The sequence below is a fragment of the Leuciscus leuciscus genome (genome assembly GCF_965113295.1).
Source record: "Leuciscus leuciscus genome assembly, chromosome: 22".
In the NCBI taxonomy this organism is placed as follows: Eukaryota; Metazoa; Chordata; class Actinopteri; order Cypriniformes; family Leuciscidae; genus Leuciscus; species Leuciscus leuciscus.
In genome coordinates, this window is record NC_138746.1 from 2,639,764 (window position 1) to 2,653,001 (window position 13,238).

General features: G+C 36.5%; 1 long non-coding RNA gene across 1 annotated transcript in view; it reads left to right on the top strand.

Annotated features, from left to right (window-relative positions):
• The window catches only part of LOC309486262, a 118,967-nt gene that overhangs the window by 100,512 nt on the left and 5,217 nt on the right, over nucleotides 1–13,238 (top strand). The window contains exons 10-11 of the long non-coding RNA XR_014201416.1: nucleotides 11,158–11,281; nucleotides 12,064–12,195. This is a non-coding gene — a long non-coding RNA (uncharacterized lncRNA). The remainder of the gene's footprint in view (nucleotides 1–11,157; nucleotides 11,282–12,063; nucleotides 12,196–13,238) is intronic.

Below are 13,238 nucleotides of genomic sequence, written 5' to 3' on the forward strand. Positions count from 1 at the left end.
TACGACTGAGAATGGTCTGGTTTTAACCAGGCTAGGAATTTCCCCCATCTAGCGGTGAAATTGTATTTTGCATTGAAACGAATAGTGTTCTCTAGCGCCTCGCTTTTTCAAATGCGTGTTACAACTACGGTAGCCGTTATGTACCAAGAAGCTAGGACAACATGTCTTCCAATAGCACTTCATCGAACATTGTACACCGTAACATTGACTTACCTGTCGTCCCTTTCAAAGTCTTTCTCCTTCATTAGCTCTTTCCACCTGGGAAAAGCTATCCCGATATTTACCCTAGTTTTTTTAATTCGCCGGTCAAGGTCGATTTGCCGGGACAGTGACAATCGCCTCTCTCTGATCTCCTTGCCCGTTTCAGCTGGTTTCAGTCACGTGACGCTGGCTCTGAACGAAAAAGCGTTGTGGAAACAGGCTAGTACTTTTTGTCCCTCTCTGCTATTATAATTTTTCAAAATGGCGGAACGACATGGAAGCCTCCTTGGACTTACCCATCCAATGTAAGTAAAGATAAGAAATTCTTCGCTTACGAGGATAAGTCAGATCATTGGCAGAGGTAATTGTACACCAATGAGGACATATTTATGAATAAAGACATTGATTTTCGCTAATAAAATACTTAAAAAATGACACAGTGTACCTTTGAGGAAATTGATTTTGAACAATAACTTTTAAACCTTTAAAGAGAACCTTACTGTGAGCTACGAGGTTGTTAATCGATGACATTTGCTTCTGCTGAATCCGTCAGCCACATAATTTCAGCTTATTTTTTTAGAAAGAGCTTAATAGTGGAGTTCCTGGTGAAAAACTACATTACCCATGATTCTATACAGAAAATTACACCAATCAGAGTCAACACATCACTTTAGCCCCGCCCACTCCCATGAAACACAGCGAAATCGAGTCGATCTCTCTACGCTCTTAAAATACTTAAATGTTTGTATATGTATGCATATTTTGCATGCAATAAACTTAAAATAAATAGTTTATATGAGAATATAAGAAAAATATAGAATTGTGACAATGATGCATATAAAAACGTAATATTTCACATCAAAATATCAAGTTTCTTATCCAATATTTAAAACCATTTCCACAATTTGGTGTGTTTGCCGGCGGTGACTTTATGAAGATGTTTTGGAAAATACCCATCATTAATTGTCATGAGGTTCAAATCAAATCCACTTAGATGTTTCTTAATTACCTTTTATCAACACCATAATTTGACCATCCTAAGCCTGTGCTTTTGTTGTGTATTATTTATACATGAATCCATAGCAGAGTAAATTGTACATATGAATCCCACAGCAGAATCTGTAGTGATTTATACAATATATTCCAGTGGCTTTGCTCTTTGGCCTCTTCATTATTGCACAAGCAATTGTTCAATTCTGCAACAAATCTGCTGAACTGACATAACGGCGCTTGATCATATTCATGTGTGTGTGTCACGCACACATCGTTTACTGTAGTCGTGCTTAATAACAGCTGATTTTCAGACAAAGGAAATCCCTGTTATCAGTCACGTCCTCGGATTGACGGCTGGATCGATGGCTCCTGAAATCAATAGGCTTATTAAACCTGCAGTTGAGTGAGGAGCAAAGCTGATTATCCCGAATCCCAAAACTCCTGTCTCAGATCCCCCTGAGGTCACGGGGTCACAGAGAGAGAGAGAGAGAGAAGCAAAAATCCAATAAACACACACTCACTCACAGCCCAAAAACACACACACATGTATATAATGTTCAATTTCTGAGTTGTTGTTGCATGATTTCTGTATTATAATCTGTTTATTTATTTATTTATTATTATTATTATTCATTTATTTTATTATTATTGTTTATGTTATTATTTTTGCTATATCTAGCCATGAATATGTATAATATTGTCTTTTATTTAGTTTTATTATTATTTTCTGTACTGGCTTTACTAAATGTTCTAAATCATTTTCTATGTTGTTTTAATGCTTTTGCAATACAACTTCTTTTTTTTTTTCTTTTTTTTTTATGCCAACGAGAGAGAGAGTCATGTGACCCAGCAGAAAAATTCAATTAAAGCGCCTGCTTGGGCTGCAAGTTCTTGGAAACGTCGACTCGGAGTCAGAGAGGGATGTGAGTCACAGTGTGAAGTGCAAAAACCCTGGAAAATGCTTTTAATCACAGATTTGAAGCTCCTGCAAGTCTAGCCAAGAAAAGGCATATTTGGTTCCAATTAAATGTCTGTTTTTCCTGCCAGAAATGCATCAGTCCGCGTGTTGATACTCGGTCCCGGATGAGGCCTGGTCTCTTTTCTTCACAAATTCTCTTTTCTTTTTTCTCAGGACAATTTCTGCAAACTCTGCCAAACCCATGTGACCCTAAATATTGACTTCATTGAGATTGAATCATCTTTTTAGTAGCATAAGTGTGTTGATTGATTTCTTTTTGTAAATTTTTTCCCCCCCATGTATTTAAATTAAATTTTTTTATGATTTATTACATTTTTAGCTGGCGAACCCCAATTTGTGAAACATAGGATATTGTTATAATTATTAATATTTCTATCAATATTTATGAAAATTATTAAATATTTCGAATTACAAATTGATAAAACTGTATACATATAAACCTACTTCAAGGCTTTTTACACTTTTCATGAAGTTTTGTTTTTTTAATTGGTAATTTTTTTTTATTGATCTATTTTAATTTTAGATCTTATTAATTATTAGCTTGTCATCAAATTATGAACCCCAGTTTGTGAAACCCTAGATATAATTTTTTATTATTAATATATATTTAAATTATGAAATAAATAAACTAAGTACATATTTTTTATGTAAAAAATTACATATACATTTTTTTAAATGTGTTTTTAAAGGATGTTCTTTTATGATTTATTTATTTATTAGCTTTTAATCAAGAAAATTATTTCAACAATTATTACACACCCCAGTTTGGGAAGCACTATTTATTGTTTTGATTATTCATATTAATATGAAATATATAATTAATGGATCTATCTCTTGTTGTCTCTTTCTGTAAGGCCTCTAAACCTTCAAACTTCAAGTCTCTTAAAGCTGTTTTTCTGTGTGTGTTTTTCTGTGGTCCGGGTGTTTGTGTGTTCATAATCTTTAGCGCCGCTGAGGAAATCGGTGGCATTATCGGCGTGTGTTTGAGCCGGGACTCGTTTCTCTCGCTCAACCCAGTCGACCGTATATCAGATCTCATTTCTTTCCTGAGCACTTTTCCAGTACTTGAGTGTTTATTGGTACACCAGCAAATTGTATCTATTTTGTCATCATTTCGTACCCTCCAGACATGCTGGTATTTGGTTTGTGGTTTTTGGTCCCCTTGGACAGATTTTATTACCTCAGAGTTGGCCTAAAATTGGAAAGGCAGTGTTATTAAACATCCCGAAGGCTTCATGGATAACATTTCTCCTGCTGAACACAAGACATGCCTGTTTGTCACAGACCTCCCGCTTCAGAAGCTCAGGACTGCAGGAGACGCTCATATTTATAAAGCAAAGCTGTGATGGAAGGCCAAAATGTGGAGCTGAATGTATTGCTTTTGGAAAACTGCATGAGTATGTCTTAGAGAAATACATTTGAACTGTTCAAATAATCAGCAGATGAGCCTGGAGCCAGCAATAGGACATGGTGGTGGAAAATAAGTCAATGCTTTTGCGTTTCCCAGACAAACTTTGCGTTCTCTCGCTAAACTTTTGAGCTCTTTGCGAGTGAACACAAAGTATCTCGAGTGAATGCAAAGGTTTTGCGAGCGAATGCAACTTTTCTCTGTCCTCGGGGGAACGCAAAACTTTAGCGAGAGCGCAAAAGCATTGAAATATTTTTTTCCTCCAATGCATCTCATATTTTTTTCCCATCACCATGTCCCTTTAGATGAGCCACTCCAGCAAGCAGAGCCGGTTTTGGTGACCAAATTTAATTTGTGAATTTGAATTGAATTGGTTACAACACACAGGAAGTTGAATTGGAATGACAGGAAAAGGAATTTACTAAATAGCAATTCACAGAAATTCAACACAGTAGATGATTTATGGGAAATGAAGCATGTTTTACCCTGTAAGTCAACAAATTCCCAACGCTTTTGTCAGCCAAACCTCTTTGACTTAAAATATTTACCAGATTTTAATTAAATATTTCAATGTTTTGAGCAACTGTGATTTTTTTCTATTAGTTTTTTTAAATTGATTATACCTTTTTTCATTTTTTTATTTATTGTTTAAGTTTTTTTCTCAAGTCAACATTCAAAGTTTGTTTTTAAAAACTAAATTTTTTCCATCTTAAAAATTACACCTATTGTGATTATGTAGCCTATGAATTTCTATGCATTCCAATTCATTACAACTTAATTTAAATTCAAATTTCAGATCTAGTTCCTGAATGCAAAAATTCAAATCAAATTCGCAGTTGAAATGGAATTCCGAAAGCGTTCTTAATTTGAAACATTCAGGCAAAAATGCTGCTTTGATTGATCATTGTATATAATACATTTAAGAATTCACTAGTATTCAGTGATTTATTTATTTTTATCATTTTTTAAGCATGTTTTATTTCTATTTATTGAATATTATACTGTACATTAATCATATATTAGCCTATACATGACAAAACATGAATAAAATGAATAGTTTTAGTGAAACGTACTATATATATATATATATATATATATATATATATATATATATATATACATAGTGCATGTTTGATTTGTTGCAAATTCATAGTTTTAGGGGTGGAGTTAAAGATGGAGCATCATGCATCATACTTTTTCAATACAAATCGTACATTTTCATATTAATTGCATAAAAATTGCTACATTTCCTAGTGAGACAACGCTATCTCACGACCAATTCGTATTAAAAGGTGATTAAAAGGTGGCTAATTCGTTTGACCTCACTCGTACGAATTCGTACGATTTGTCTAAACCCACGTGATGGTTAGGTTTAGGGGCGGAGTCAGGTTTACGTCATTCGTACGACTTCATACGAATTGGGCAACTCGTAAAATATACTATTTAGCAAAAATGAGTGAGGTCGTATGAATTCGTATGAATTAGCCTTTCTCTTTCTCTAAACTCACACTTTGTTTTTATTGTACATGTACGCTTCTCTGATCTCAGGCCAAACAAGTTGATTCTCTTGCAGTTTGGCGTGTCTTCTGGATGTATTCTGTGTCCAGAGGTGGAAGTTCCTGCGTCACACGTGGAGGACGGCGTGAGTCTGTGGCGTTGAGCGACAGAAAGCTGAGATTGGATGAGAGAACGGGTCACCCTGAGTTTAAAAACAGCCGACACACACGTCAGGTTATTAAAGGCCTTTATACCACACTATGAAAGAGCTATTCATTAACCCTGATGTTTACATGGTGACTCAGGCTGAAGGAATCTGTCAATTCAACTCAACCTGCTGGAGCTCAATGAAACTCACCGCTGGTTTGGCAGCGTAAACCGTAAAGCCATTAATGCTTTACAGCAGTGATGAACTAAAATAAGCTCTCTGGTTATTCTGATGTGATGAAATCATGTTTAATGAATAATTCACAACCCCAAAATGTACTAGTCCTCATGTTGGTTTTGTTGTCATTGCATAGAAGAAGAAGAAAAAAAAAGCTGTTTTAGAAGTTCTCCTTCTAGTAACTTCAGGTTTGGATTGTTAGTGAGTAAATAATTTTGATGAAACTGAATGAAATCGGAGGGGATTGCACGATATTGGATTGGTTTTGTAAAACTGGAGACGTTAAAGCTGTAAGTTGGCATGTGGGACATACAGAAGGAGCTGAAACACAGCAAATAAACCATGACTGATGGTAAAAGCTCTTGTTTGCACATATTTATGATCATTCCTGCCCAGTTTGACAGTCTGGGGCCGTTTATACAACACCGTTTTCCACTAAAAACTGAAAACTTCTTATGCGTTTTGGCCGTTCATTTACACGACAACAGCGTTTTGAGGGACGGAAAGCGCAAACTTTTGAAAGCGGGTTTCAAAGTGCAAGTTTTTGAAAACGATACCGTTATCGTCTCGGTGTAAACTACAAAAATGCAAATTTGTGAAAAAAGTGACATCGCCATCTACTGGCCTGAATAATACAACGTTTTCAGTCGTTTTCGCTGATCTGTGTGAACGGGATCGTTTTGACAACGTTTTCGTCTGTACGAAAAAAAAAAAAGAAAAAAAAAGCAAAGGAAAAACTTATACTGTTTTAAGTACATCGTTGTTGTGTAAATGTACCCTATATCTTTCGGCTTCCCTCTTTTTCACTCTTTTGGTGACTAATGGGTTAATATGGGTTGATTAATCAGTGAAGATTGGTGATACTGGTTACTGAGAGCCTTTAAAATGTGGAATTATGAGGGGGAAAAAAGAGGAATTGCAGTAAAGACAAAAGCGTGTGTGTGTGTTTGTGTGTGTTTGTGTGTATGAGTGAGTGAGTGTGAAAATCGAGTGCTATAATGTTGAAGGAATAGTGTGATTATTGAGAGTGATCGTGTGTTAAAAGAAGTGTGGGAAAAGTTCATTTGGGGGTTTATTTTCTTTAAAAACAAAGAGGTATAGAGAGGTTTATTTGGGTTTATTTGTCTTTTTTTGAGGAGTCAGGACGTGTGTGTGAAGGAAAATGTTTTTCTATTAGAGTTGAGTTTCGAGATCTTTGAGCCTTCACTTCTGCAAGTTTTTGAAAACGACTCCGTGAAAACTACAAAAAAAGTGGTGACATCACGTGTTCAGTCTATAGGGGTTTAATATTTCTTTATAAAGTGACATCGCCAACTACTGGCCTGGCATGTATAATACAGCAAAAAAAATAAAAAAAATAATGTTTTTAGTACATCATTGTCATACATGCACCCTTACCACTGAATAAGCACTGAATATGTTCACATGTGCACAAACTCCATTTGAAGGCCTTTATGATTGTAATTGTTGGTTTTAATTTTCTATCACAAACAGCAACATAGTGTCGGCCCGGATCCGAATCATCTGGTACATGTGGATCCCACGTGTGATATGGGCCGGATCTGGGCCGACACTATGTTGCTGTCTGGGATAATAACACAGATTTGCACCAACAACAACAACTGACTGAAATATAAAATTTTCTGATGTGCTCATTTTCTTCTGGTGAAAATCACTTTCAAGCTCATAAGCGCTACCAATCGTCATAATTCACTGAAGCTTACAGATAGTTAGAAATCAAGTAACCATTCTTCTCTGGCCGGTGTTGAGTTAACGTAACAAATATCATGCCTACAGGAAACACTATTATTATGCAGATGACCTTTTGAGTTCCAACAGCTTCTCAGCATAAATGACTGGAATCATTCGGTGACTTTCATCCATCCAGAGGCGAAAACTGATGAGTCACAGCGGCTCGTAGTTTCAGTATTGCTCTATCCTGCTGGAAGAAAAGCAAGAGGAAAAAAACAGCGTGAAGAGCATTAATGAAATAATTATGAAGCTCATTATCACTTTCACAGGGATTTGGGTTTCACTCTCGCCTCCTCAGCTGATCTCCGAAACTGGTTTAAGGTGGAGCACAACTTTATCACATCACTTTATATTTAGATGCATGTGTGAAGCGCAGAGCAAAAGATATAAAGCACTTTTTAGCTTATTTTAAGGGATCTTTAAAACGTCTTGATCATGTTACAATCCTAAATGATTGATTTTCTGTCATAATTTGGATCCAATCGTAAAATAATAAAATTTAGAATGTTACAGTATCACTTTAAGGTTCCATTAGATCCAAAAGATCCTTTTTTGATCCACTTCAAATGTTGACTACTGTAATGTTTAACCTTATTGTAAAGTGTTCCCAATGTCACTATATCCAATAGCAGGATTATATTCTTCTGGATCCAAATTACGATCATTCCCATTTAATGGAATTAAAGTAAACCATTTAACATGAAAACGTAAGATTCCAGGTGTATCCACAGGACAGAGTGGGAATGTTCATATCATGTGTTTCCAGGAATCAATCCCTCTGAAGTCATTCCTCAGTCTGCGGGAGGTTATTGAGGTAATTAAAGGAGGGCGGTGAAAGGCAGATCCTTCACCTTTCAGCTTTCCCAATAAGAGCCTTCTTTCATCCGTCAGACCGGAGAACATTCCCAAGCACAAAGACCTTTGCTGATCCTGGAGACCGGCTCGCACAATCAGACCCTCCTGTGAAATGTCACGCGTTTCCATGGCAGAAACCAGCGCATGAAGCACAGAAGCCAGTGTTCACTGGTGAGTCTGGCTTATGGGTCGTTCAGAAGAACATGTGCTGAAATGGAACAGATGCATAAAGCCCTTCTTTTGTCTCAAATAGACAGATAGATCACCTTTATTGTCATTATAAACATGCATAACGAAATTAGGAAGTGCTTCCCTTAGTGCCGGATTATACAACAACACAAAACTAATTTCGTTATACATGTTTATAATGACAATAAAGGTTATCTATCTCACAAAAAATTATACTTTTAGACATCTATGAAAAGGCCAACGACGACTCATTCATTTTAAAGCTAGCATTGTGCATAATATTCATTTTCACTAACTTTATTAGAGGCGAAATATTTGCAAAAGAAATGATTGGCGTGATGTAATGCATATAAAAATGTACAGTCAAACCAAAAATTATTCAGACACCAGATTTTTTTTATATATATATTTTTTTTACTAGTGTGTGCAGGACACTATATTTCATTTATGTAAGTGCCGAGAGCAAAATAAAGTAAACTGTGACATATTATACTCAGAAATTCTTCATACAGTGACTACCAGTAAAATTTAAAAAAATTTGGGACCAAAAATTATTCCGACACTTTGATCTGACCAAGTTTTGCTGGTGTTTTTTTCTTTAATTGCTAATGCGACCTTTTTACACCACAGACTGAACAAAATGAAGCATTGCTTGGTGATTGGTTGAGCTAAACTGGTATTATCTAATTGTGTAGTTAAATTTAACAGCTGACAGATATTCAACATAATTCATCTGTGAGACAGTCTAACAGAAGGACGGACAAAACCAGTGAAATATCAAACCAGTTCTTTTCTAAACTATAGCGAATAAACTGTGATAATGTGAGAAATGTTGAAGGTGTCTGATTACATTTAGGTTTGACTGTATATGCAAATGCTGAAATATTTCACTCATTTAGATTATCACGCATGCAATAACAAGATTTTTGGAACAGCATCAAACAATCATTGAAATCAAAGACACAACCGTATGTGGTTTAGTTGCATGTATTATTTGAATAGTATTGTTTCTGTGAGGCATCAGAACAGACCTGCGACCCGCCAGTTCAGATTCACAGTGGCAGTTTAATATGCATGAATCATTGGTTCTGTCAGCCGGCAGGGTATTTTTAGAAAAGTACTTATTAACACATTAAGCAGATTTCCCATGAACGCTCAGTGAGGACTGATGGAAGCCGCTGACCCGGTGAGGAGAAGTTCTCACTTACACGGCATTTCCAGTGAATGTGCAGCTTTATGAGCACGCCGGTGTGTGTGTGTTTTTAGGATCTGTCTGTTACTTCAGAGCAGTTCAAGCACAGGAACTCAGCGTGCCTAAAACACAGGAATCTGCTCAATATTTGCACACGGTTGTCCTTCACATTTGTCACTGTGGGTTCAAACAGGTCAAAGCTCTCTTACAAAACACTATGGGCCTCATTTATAACGTGCGTACGCTAAAATCCATGCCAAAGTTACAGATAATATAGTATTTATTAACTAAAACACCACTGAAAGTCCCCCAATAATTATATCCCTTAAAACTCATCTTTGATCACCAAAATAACATATTTAAACGTTTTTTTCCCCCCTTGAAATAAGAATAAAAGAGAACATCCCAATCGAGTGAAGGGATTTGTAGAAAATTGTGGTTCCTAATTATTGTGATCCAACATTTGCCTCGCATTTCAGGAAGAAAAGACAAACATCTCAGGTGAAGGATAATCCACTTCTTACCTCCGAGACTGTGTTATGATCTATATTACCTTATTATTTTTATTGTGAGTATTAGGCTAATCATTATTGCTGATCACTGTTGATATGCCATATTTTTTCCATAAAACTCTTATGACAAACATGTCTTCTTATATCTTCAATTGTTGCGTATACATTTGTAAACGACTTTACTTTGACCCATTGTGCGAGCTGTCTCTTTAATACCGCGTGGTTTAGCTTATATACATGTTGCTGCTGATTGGGCTGACCGCCAAATAAGAGAAAATGTATCTCAAACCCCATTTCACACCTTTCCTGGAAACATGTCCCTCAACCCGGAAAACGTACCAAAACATTGCGCACCGGGTTGAGCTTGAACGTGCCCCTGGTGTGAGTGAGTGGAGGCAGGGCTCATTTGCATATTCATAGCACCGCGTATAATAAATGAAGGAAAGGGGGTCGAGTTACATTCAAGCTATTTTAAGGCATGAAGGATTTTTTTTTTCAAGGAAAAAACATTTAAATATGTCATTTTGGTGATCAAAGATGAGTTTTAAGGGATACAATTATTTTAGGATAAAACTACAGTGGGCAAATTCCTACACATCCAGCAAACATCTCCTCACTATCCGCTCGCTGCCTGTCCCCTGAACACACTGTAAAAAAACGCGGTCTCTGTAGACAGCCCAGGCTCCACAAACGGCAACAAAAACAAACTGGCCCAGCCTGGACCACGAAACATAACAAACAGTGTTCCAGCCAATAACCGATAAGAATGATTTGGGGGTGGGGGGGTTAGTGCGCGTGCACATGAAGGGGGGGGGGGATTTACATCGGAAAAGCGTTCAAAAGGTGGCGAGAACTCCGCCGGCAGAAGGGCTTCCAATCCCACATTCAATCTGTTTTTGCTGGACAGGGTAAATCCAGTTTGTTTTTTTCTAAATGGTTCATGACTGTTTCAGGAAGCACGGAAGGGAGGGGGAAGGGGACGGGATGAGGAGGAGGGAGGGTCGAGCTAGCCTCCGTTTTGTTTGACAATACTTAAAAGGTCAACAAGACGTGACGTCACCCAACATCGCTTAGAGCACCTTTAATTGCAACTAACATGCAATAAAGTGTCTGAAAACATTAGATTCAGTTTGCACTAAAGGTTATTCTTTTAAAGTATATTATTTCCATTAATATTTACTTCTTTTTCACAAGGCAGATCGCGGGAACGGAGCGCGGTCGTTCATTCATGTCTTACTGGTGTGCATTGCAACCTTCAGACCAGAGCAATGCATCACGGAGCCCGTTTCCATCATCACCTCTTCCGAAGCCGTCAGAGGTAATTATTACTGCTGATCACTGGATTCTGACCATGTAAGCAATATTTGACCACAGCCCAATGAATTATGGAAAATGCTCACTCATGATAAACACCTTCACGTCTGTCACCCAGATGCATTCAAGAGTTCAATGCTGCACATATGAGTGAAACCCAATGAAACGCATCAACTTTTTTATTGTGTTTTGGTTTAGAGGACATTTGTAGCATAAGCTATCTTAAATTCAGGGTTTCTTGAGTTGGTCAGACATCTAAATGATATATAGGCTACGAGAAAATATTCCAAATCTAACTGAAACTGAAAGAGGATTTACTTGATGTCACTATTTCCCAGGTCTGATATTGATTTTAAACGCTAGATCAACATTGCCCTCCTGTGTCCAATTCTGGTGCACTTGAAATAAAAAGCTGACTGTGCAACCCAACATTAAATGTCAGATTAAGGTGTTGCTGCAAACTAGGGTGAAGTCACATCTCATCCTGAAATTGGATATGTTTCGCATAAAGATATTTATGCATATTTTTGAGAACACCTGGAGAGGAAAATATATGTCTGAATGGTCTTGAAAATAAACGTGCACAAAATACTTCTATAGAAAACCTGCCCAGTGACATCTGGATTTGATCTCATATTTCTAAACTAGCACTACTGAATTGATGTACATTTGCAGTTTTACATCTTTACCTTTTATGGGTCAGTTCTTTTGAGATACAGTAATGTTGTTAACCCTCCTCACTCAGTCCCGTGTGAAACTCACTTTGACATTGATTTTCTTCTCGAGCTTTCAGACATAATGGACAGCTCTCGGACTGTGAACAATGAAAATCAATAGTGGCGTCTGAGGTCTGAAGCGGATGCGATCATCATCATCATCAGTGATTCTCTTCTACACACACTCAGACTTCACACACAGGTTCGTGATGCTTCAAAAGCAAATATAAATACTGACAATTCTATGTCGAATAATTCCTATTATTGTGATTTAATTAAAGCACTTGAATCTATATATATATTAAATATTAACAATGTGTTTGCAATGATTTTTGATTCTGCTGCTGGCAATATTAAAGAAGCAGTAAATCTGCTTTTACTTTCTATTTGGCGTTAAGTGCTTTTGCTAATACACGTTGCTATAATAATAACATGCATTATTATGCAAATGTGATGTTAATGCATCATTGCTCAAATGTTCACGGACATCTCTGCGTTTTTCTTATAGAACACAAATAGAGTGATGAACATAAAAGGTTGAAAACAAAAAAACAAAAAAAGATCTTTGAGGTTTTCACTTTGATAAAAATCACTTTGAAAATCATTCATAAAATGCTGTTTTTTAACCGTTCTGAAGAGAATAAACCAAACCAAGAGATGATTCCAGGCGTATTTCAGTATTTACCCTCCAGTGACACATTTTTGACTTATTTAGGAGCTTGTAAACAGCATTTGTTGCCTAAAATCTCACAGACAACAAATATGAATACAGAGAATTTTCTCTCAATTACTCAATCAAAATATTATTGTGATTTAAGTCACTGGGTTAGAAACGGAATTCATAAAAAAATGCATTCTCCTTGTTACCATATATTAGCATAAAGGCATAAATTACTTATGTGACACAACAGAACCCAACAATACAATGCAAATGAAGCTCATTTTCTAATAAAATGTATTGTATAATTAGAGGCCAAGCACTGAAGGTACGTAGACAACTATTGCATTGTATCTATTGGGTTTCTTATTATTCATATAGTCTATGTCAACATATAGCCTGTATATATTTGTGTGAGTTTCAATGAAAATATTCTTGTTTGTTATGTCAGTTTATGTGCATCTCATTGACTAATCCAAAATCCTGTCTGAGAGGTTCACAAGGTTTTCTAATGGAGGAAGGAGGTTATTTAAAAGGTTTCAGATTGATCTGCAGTTCAGCAGCGCCACCTGCTGGTGACACGGCAA